The sequence below is a fragment of the Petromyzon marinus genome, chromosome 15 (genome assembly GCF_048934315.1).
Source record: "Petromyzon marinus isolate PM22_M1 ecotype Great Lakes invasive population chromosome 15, UKy_Petmar_22M1.pri1.0, whole genome shotgun sequence".
NCBI classification, from domain to species: Eukaryota; Metazoa; Chordata; class Hyperoartia; order Petromyzontiformes; family Petromyzontidae; genus Petromyzon; species Petromyzon marinus.
This window is the reverse complement of record NC_133681.1, coordinates 2710488-2719309: the sequence shown is the minus strand read 5'-3', so window position 1 is coordinate 2719309 and position 8822 is coordinate 2710488.

The window sequence follows — 8822 nt, the reverse complement described above, 5'->3', positions numbered from 1 at the left end:
CTGTATCAAAAGCTTTGGACAGGTCAAGAAAAAGACAGGCACAGTGCTGCTTATTATCAAGGCTATTGTAAATTTGATTCAAAGAGTCTAATGCAGCAGATGTGGTGCTGGATTTTTTCCCGGAACCCAGATTGTTTTAGATGTAGTAGATTGTTGGTGGACAGGAAACTGCTAATTTGGTAGTTCAATAATTTTTCAAAATAATTCATCAATGGGGACAAAATTGAGATAGGTCGGTAGTTATTGGGATCATCTTTAGGGCCCCCTTTGTGAAGTGGACGGACATAGGAATGTTTCCATTCTAGAGGAACTGATGCTTCTTTGATGGACAGGTTGAAAATATGGGCTATAGGTTTGTATATTAGGTGACCAACAGTTAGTAGAGCAAAGACGGGAAAACTATCTGCTCCGGTAGAGATGGAACCTTTGAGGTAGGACAGTTGTTTCAGAACGTTACTTTCGTGGATTGGTTGGAAACTAAATTCGTTTAATGGTTGGACAGGGGTGTAGGAATTTGCAGGAGCAGCGGTGACTCCCAATACATTATCAAAAAGATTACCAGCTTCAGAAAAATGAAGGTTAAAATTGTCAACTATTTTTTTGGGATCTCAAAAATATTCCCCATTTCGGTGAAGCTCAACGGGCAGATTTTCTGTTTTGGATGCCTTTTCGATAGATTTGATTGTTTTCCAAAAAATCCTGGCATTTCCATGTGATTCCAGGAGAGTGGAGGAAAAGTAGGCATTTTTTGCATGCCGTATTTTTTTACGCATCTATTCCTTAAAATCCTCTATTCTAGCCAGTCATTTACTAAATTACTTTTCTGAGCACATGCCCAAGCCTTGTCCCGGGGTCAAGGCACCGGTACATTTGCTGTAAAGGTCACAAGCGGCTCCTCTGCTGTGCAATGCTTTGCTCTTGTCACTGCTAGCGGTTGAGATCGCTCTATTCGATCGTTTGGCGTAATCTCTCGCTTAGGACCGGAAGCCAGGTAGGATTGCAGTGGTTCACGATGTGGCCCATAGCTGGGGTTGCATGGCGCGATTTTGGACGATTTTTGACCCCCATCCACCCCCCCCCCCTTGTCACACGGCGTCACAAAAAGTCAGACCCCCCCCATATTTCCATTTTGAAAATAAAACATGCTTCAAATCGCTTTAAACTATTGTCATTGTAGTGCGTATTTAATGTGGCACTGTACTCTGATGTTGTAGGAGTGTTGTTATAACAATTAGCGTTGTTATATCAATTCAATATGTATTTAAAGTTGCGTATTTTGATGTGACGTCACATTTCTCCCCCCCCCCCTCGTCACACATCGTCACAAATGTCTGACCCCCCCCCCCCCCAGGTGCGTGACGTCATTTATGGACGGCCCCTTAATGTAGCTCAATGGGTCTCTATGTATCTCTTTATGCCTATACAGTATCTCTCTGAGGCTCTATGTATCGATGTGTCTTCATGGGCATTTATGGTTTACGATCTGGTCTATAGTTTAAGTTGTATGGCCACAATGGCTTGTCTGTAATTTGTTTCCCCATTTAGATTATACCGCAAGAGGGCGCCATTGTTACATTGTCACCATGAGTTGGCCCATTCGGCACGGGTACTCTGGTGCCAGACAGACGTGGCACTCCTTGGGGGGGCCGTCCATAAATGACGTCACGCACCTAGGGGGGTCAGACATTTGTGACGATGTGTGACGAGGGGGGGGGGGGTTGAGAAATGTGACGTCACGTAAAAATACGCAACTTTAAATAAATACAGACAAACACGTTCTATTCTTAGTTTTTTCGGTAAAGTCACGTTGAAGAGAAACAACAAAATAACAAATATATATAAAACAATAAAAAATTCTCACGACGTTTCGACCATAACTCAAACGGTCATCATCAGGTGTGTCGGTTTGCATAAATTTATTTTGAAAACGGCATATTTATTTATATATATAAAAATAACGTTTGCGTCACGCGCAACGATGGCAGTTTGCCAGGACTAGTCCATCTATTTTTTGAAAAGAGGAGGGGGGAGACGAAATTTGTTTTTATGTAAGCTGTCTGAAAGGCACTGTAAGCGTGAACAATCAATCAAGAACTGAAATGATTTATCAAATCTTTCCAATGATTGCTAAGATAGAATCCATCTTCTCGGTTGAAATTGTCTCTGTGTTTGTATATGTGGATAGCCTCATGAACGAATCTCTCATGGAAGCCAGATGGCTTACAAAGAACCTCCGTCTTGGAAAAGTCAATGGCATGTGAGCCTACTGAATTAGAACAATGATCTGCTACGGCCGAGGTGTTGGTCCTACCGTGTTTAAGGTCTGCTTTATGTTCACGAATGCGGTCCGAGATATGGCGTTTGGTTTCTCCAATGTAACTACTACCACAGAGGCAACTTAGTTTGTAGACACCAGGGTATTGTATGTCCGGAATCACATCTTTTACAGACGGAACCAGATCACGGATTTTATGTAATGTGTTGAAACGGACCTGGATCTTGTGTTTATTCAAGATTTTGGAGATCTTTTTTGTGATCCCAGCAATGTAGGGTAAAGTGATGGTTTTGAAAGGCTCCTCAAGAGGGTTCTTCTTCATGGTTTGAGTGATAGCTGATGGGGACATCAACACAAGATCCAGGTCCGTTTCAACACATTACATAAAATCCGTGATCTGGTTCCGTCTGTAAAAGATGTGATTCCGGACATACAATACCCTGGTGTCTACAAACTAAGTTGCCTCTGTGGTAGTAGTTACATTGGAGAAACCAAACGCCATATCTCGGACCGCATTCGTGAACATAAAGCAGACCTTAAACACGGTAGGACCAACACCTCGGCCGTAGCAGATCATTGTTCTAATTCAGTAGGCTCACATGCCATTGACTTTTCCAAGACGGAGGTTCTTTGTAAGCCATCTGGCTTCCATGAGAGATTCGTTCATGAGGCTATCCACATATACAAACACAGAGACAATTTCAACCGAGAAGATGGATTCTATCTTAGCAATCATTGGAAAGATTTGATAAATCATTTCAGTTCTTGATTGATTGTTCACGCTTACAGTGCCTTTCAGACAGCTTACATAAAAACAAATTTCGTCTCCCCCCTCCTCTTTTCAAAAAATAGATGGACTAGTCCTGGCAAACTGCCATCGTTGCGCGTGACGCAAACGTTATTTTTATATATATAAATAAATATGCCGTTTTCAAAATAAATTTATGCAAACCGACACACCTGATGATGACCGTTTGAGTTATGGTCGAAACGTCGTGAGAATTTTTTATTGTTTTATATATATTTGTTATTTTGTTGTTTCTCTTCAACGTGACTTTACCGAAAAAACTAAGAATATGAATTACTGCAGTCACGAAAGCTTTAAATCAAAATTTAAACACGTTCTACTTAATTAAATAGACTTTTTTTTTAAATAAATGTTTTCTCCTACAACATCAGAGTGCAGCTCCAAATTAAATACGCACTACAATGACAATAGTTTAAAGCGATTTGAAGCATGTTTTATTTTGGGGGGGGGGGGCAGAGCTTTGTGACGTCATATTTGAGGGGGGTCTGACTTTGTGACGCCGTGTGACGATGGGGGGGGGGGGTAAAAATTCGTCCAAAATCGCGTGACGTCATTTATGGATGGTCCCCTTTGTTGAAACCGCTTACATCGTAGGATTGGCACTCAGGCGAGTGTCTCCACTCGCGCATGGCAGGTCCATGTAGATTATACGCCCGGGTTTAAGTTTGCGAGCCACGTGATAAGTTTTGCGAGCAGCGCGACTGATCAACGCCGTCCAGTGCGCCAGAGAGCGGGCGTCGAAATTCAGCCGCCGTTCAGTGATGTGGCAAGGTGCGTGGCTTGGTTCAGGTGGCCGCAGTCACCACCGAGGGCTCGTCTGTGACGGCCCACGTGTGCACACTGCGAGCGGTCGCTCGTCTCAAGCGGCTCGACGGAGCCGGGGGGGGGGGGGTCCTCAACGAGGTGTTAATGAGGAACCTCGCCAGAGCTCCACAGCGTTCGCCAGAATTCTTCAATTGTGGCCCGTCCAGTTGACTCGCACCATCCCAGATTGGTTTCCAGAATCTCAGAAGAGTTTGCGGAGGCTCGAGCAGGGCTTGGTGTAAGGGGGGGGCGGTCTCTATGCTTCCTCGGATGTTCCATTCGGTTTGATGTCGAAGCATTCCAGCTGGCGTGTTGGCCAAAACGGGTAGCTACTCAGTGGGAGTGCATTTCAGTGTGCCCGCTATTTTCCTCAGACGCTGCTGATGGGGACATCAATTTCTTTGTGTGGGCGCTCAATGTGTGCATGTGTCACGTGTAACTCCGTCTCTCCGGTTTCAATCGATCCTAGACCATCTCATCATCACTTGAACTCTCAAGCGCTCATAATGAGCAAGGTCACTTTTTGCAACTCGTTTTGGAACCGCTCGTGAAAAGCTGTTGCATAGAAATAATATCTTTTATATACTCGCGGTAAAGTTGGTATACCAAATATTCAAAAAGATGCTCGACCAGAGAATGCCGCGCCTTGACACCTACTCACGTGCCGAATGGCTGTCGGAAGCTGCATTCACTCTAACAAATGCAAAATAACTTCACTTGCACGGAGATTGAATTTAGCCCTTATCTCCAAAATAGGTAAGCTCGTCACATCCTGACACTCCATCTGTTTCGCATAATTTCGGAAGGTGTTTGTGGAGTATAACATCGCTTACGGTCGTTAGTTCAAACAGATGTTACAGCACCCATTTGCTAGACCACCACACACAGGTTACATAACCAAGCAGTAGTCAACGGGAAGTCGGGAAAAAAAAACATCCATGCCCACCACCAATTATAATTGCCCAATCAAATGTTGCACCTGTAAATGTCTCGGTAGATCAGTTGTGAAGTTGCATAAATAGGGCTTGCTTACACTCCTCGCATTTTGGCAATGTCAAATGCATTCTTTAACTCACTCTGATATCCTCGTCTTGTTTAGCAACCGCCGCTCGCCGTTATTGCTCAGAGTAACAGCTCCCTCGAATTGCTCCAAGCCATTCTCCCAATGCAAACAGGGAGGGCTCTAGGAATGTCAAGCACGTGCCACTGCTTTCCAAATGTGATACCTTTTAGACACCGTGACGGCAAGATGATGTATTCATTTAATGACCTTCGGGATGACACAGCTACACGTGGCGTCAATGAGGCCCTCTGTCTGTCAACAATTAGACAAGATTGGTTTGCTCCGAGAGCCTGATTTTTTTCCCCCACTCTCCAAGCAGCGGTGATCACAACTCAACAGTTTCCCAGTCTCAAGTTTCCTTTTGCCATTGGTTTAAAAGGTGACCAGTATTTCCCAAGATCGTAGCGAGGTCCCAGGGGCACAGGGATTCAAGAGAGGGCTTTTATCCCAAGCCCCTTGCAGCAACCTAACCATTGGGTGTTTTTTTACAGAAATCAGCCGCGTATATCCTTTTCGTGAAACGCTGATAGCTGCCATTCCAACCCTCTTTTAACTCAAACAAAAAAGATAAGTGATAGACAAACAGTGCAAATAAAAACACAAAGTAAAAAGGTGTGCAGGTGAGGTTGTAAACCCAAGACGGATTATATTAAAACCACACCAAAAAAAAGAACAATGTGTATACAAAACAGATTGTTTAAACTTCAAGCTTGGCTTTGAATTGTTAGTTTGTGATATATCCAATAAGAGGGGTTTTAGCACTGTAAAGGATGACGTACTGTAATTACGTACTGTCATTGTAATTATCTAACCCTAATGCTGTTTATTCTATAACCATGCCCATGCACCCAGACTATGACTACTTGCAATGCTATTGAGAATAGAACACATGTACAGTCGTAAGTGGTACAATGGTGACAAGTAAAGTACGCATATTGTACACATACAGTTCAGGTAATGGGTGTAAGATACCGATATAAGTGGATGGTATAGATAGACACAGCTTAGGATTAAAGTACAATGCGAATCGTGAGGTGCAAAGGTTACTGTCAAAGACAAAGATGGTGTATCAGGAGTAGAATTGGGTCTAAGAGAAACTGTGATTAACCGCACTTGTACACCAGTCACATGGTTGATGGCGACTCGGTTGAAGATTGCTGTGTGTCACATCACGTGCTGTTGCATCTTGCAGATTAACCACAATAAATGTGTTTGCCCTCGATTGGAGCACTTGCCCACGTCCTTCATTTCGAGTGTGCAACAGTGGCATAGCACTGGCTGCTGGCAGCAAAGGGGATCTGGGGCGTACGGCAGTCCTGACGTCGGCAGGCCAGGATATACACGAGAGGGGGATCTAAGGGAACGGTCACAGAAGGGGTACACCAGAAACCTGCTAGTAGGTTCCATAAAGGGGGCGTGGTCAGGGCGGAGCGAGGCCACGCTGACAGTATAAGAGGGGCCCCTGCAGAGGACTGCGGGGCTTTTGTTGGTGTGGGATCCCCGCTCGTCAGGCAGCCTACCAACTGGCCTGGCTGAGCGGCGCCGCCGACAATAGACGGCCTAATTATTAAGAATGTTAACCCCGATGGTGCTTGTTAATAAAGAAGTGCCTCCAAGTCTTATCATCTCCGAGTTAGTCACCACACATATATAGCATGCTCTGTGAGAGCTTCAGGTGATGGGCAAACGAGTGTTGGAGATTTCAATGAGCTGGGAATGCCAGCAGATTTCTGTTCGTCCGGAAAAGCTCAACGCATTTGTGAATAACACTGCAACCTTAAAGCCATATAGCAGGTGACATTCCGCGCAATGACCCTTCTTTGTAGCACATGGGACATGGCCCATTTTCAAAGCATGTGCTATGAAGGACCATTGACCAAAACGTTGCCAATTATATACAGTATATTGTTTTCTACGAAGGCAGTGTTAGTGATTGTCTGCGAGACCGTTGCAGGCTGAAGCAGCTTTGTGTCCGAGCGAGAGTGCCTCTTCGGGTTTGAATCTAGGGACACTTCAACGGTTGCGATGTTGGGACCGAACAGCAGAGCTATGATGAGCATGAAAGATAGCTGTCGAGTTAAGGGGGGGGGGGGAGGTTGGCCATTTAAATGTCCACTTTTGTAGTCGATTCCCAGTGAAGATCCACCCATTTTGGAAATTACACCTCAAAAGCACAAGTCTAAAGGTTTGAAATGCATTCATGTGTCTGGATCTACGTTTACAATAAACATTGACAGATTAACTATGGCTGCAGTAAACCATCAGACACAGCGGCAGATTGCATCAGTTCCAGTTTTTGCAACGTGGAACAAAGGTTATGCATTACAGCTTTTGTATCAGCTTAAACGTCTGAGATTTATTGCATTTAATCTCATGAGTGTTACTACCTTAGACTTTGTAACACGATATGGGTGTAAAAAACGTAGCATAGTCTATTGCCATTACATTTGCAAAAATTCAAGTGATCGTTTGCAATTGTTCAAACCCAGTTTAAACGTCATTATAACCACTTTGAGTAAAGTTCTTTGTCAATAGAATTGGCAAAAAAAACATGTTATTTATAGTAAAACCCAAAGGCTCATTAAACCATACAAAATATCAAAGTGTTACAATAAGAGTAGAATGAGTATTGCTCAACTTCGAAATGCCATGATCATACATTAAACAGGCACAATCGAACATTTTACTTATTCAGCATTATTCAACATTATGCAGACGCACACAAAGTAGAAGGAGCAAGAATAGCCCAGGCTTGGAGATCCCTCCCACCCAATGAGCCCAGATGCGGTATGCTGATAGCACATTCCAAGTTCATTTTATTCGAGCAGGTTAGAAGTCAAAGAGGTCGGGATAGGTGTCTCACTTGCAGGAGTTACCTGGGTCATCAACATGATAAAAGCAAAACAAATACAGTAGACTATCGTTTTGTGCGATTTATCCAGTTTGCGGATTAACCTCGCACCTGAGATTGACAAATTAATAACTCATAGATTTTCCCTTAAGCCCAAATTAATAATCTAAACCCATTAAACATTGTCCTTCTTGGAAAAGTTTATTACAAGTCATGTGCTTAAACCTGAATAAATATGTTGCTCCGGTTAATCTGAAATCCATGTGGTTTTTCTCTACAGTACAGGAGTTGCAATATATTTACAACAGAGGGCATAGTTTGATTTATGTTGATTGGTGTGGCTCTGCTATCCACTTAGTGGGTGGAGTCTACTTCGTGGGAAAATGTGGTTATTGGCATAGCGATCGAGAAAATTGTTATATTTTTGGATTATTCACGAATTAGAATGATGCGCGGCCGTTCTCCCCATCATTAACACGGATAAGTGCGAGTCTACTGTAATATTAATTACAGCAATTAAGTAAATAGAAATCAGGGTAAGAACAACTTTTGTCACGTGAAAAAATCTAAAATATTGCACTCGCATAAAACAATGTTAATGAAGAACTAAATTTCCTATACCACAAGCTAGCTAGCTCAGGCACGTTATTTTTAGATTGATCATCGCTCAGTGCTGTTTTCTCGGTCGCCTGTATAATAATAATATTGTGGGTATGCTTGTTTTCCTAGGAATGCCTCACCGACCCTCAACTCCTTTCAGGAGGGTCTTGCAAAGTTTTCGCAGTAGGGGGGCGACGTTGCTGCTGTACCACTTTGTGTGTGGGTTTTATGAGGCATGGGAAAAAAGCTCATGCAGAACAAGGGGGGAACATACAAACACCACACAGAAAGGTGCGAGTCAGGAATGGAACCCAGAAAATTCTTGCTCTGAGGCACGAGTGTTATCACTAGGCCACCATGCCACCCAAATACAAGCTGCCCATACAGACGTTCATCCTTTTTTACCTCCCCTCTTTTGGCC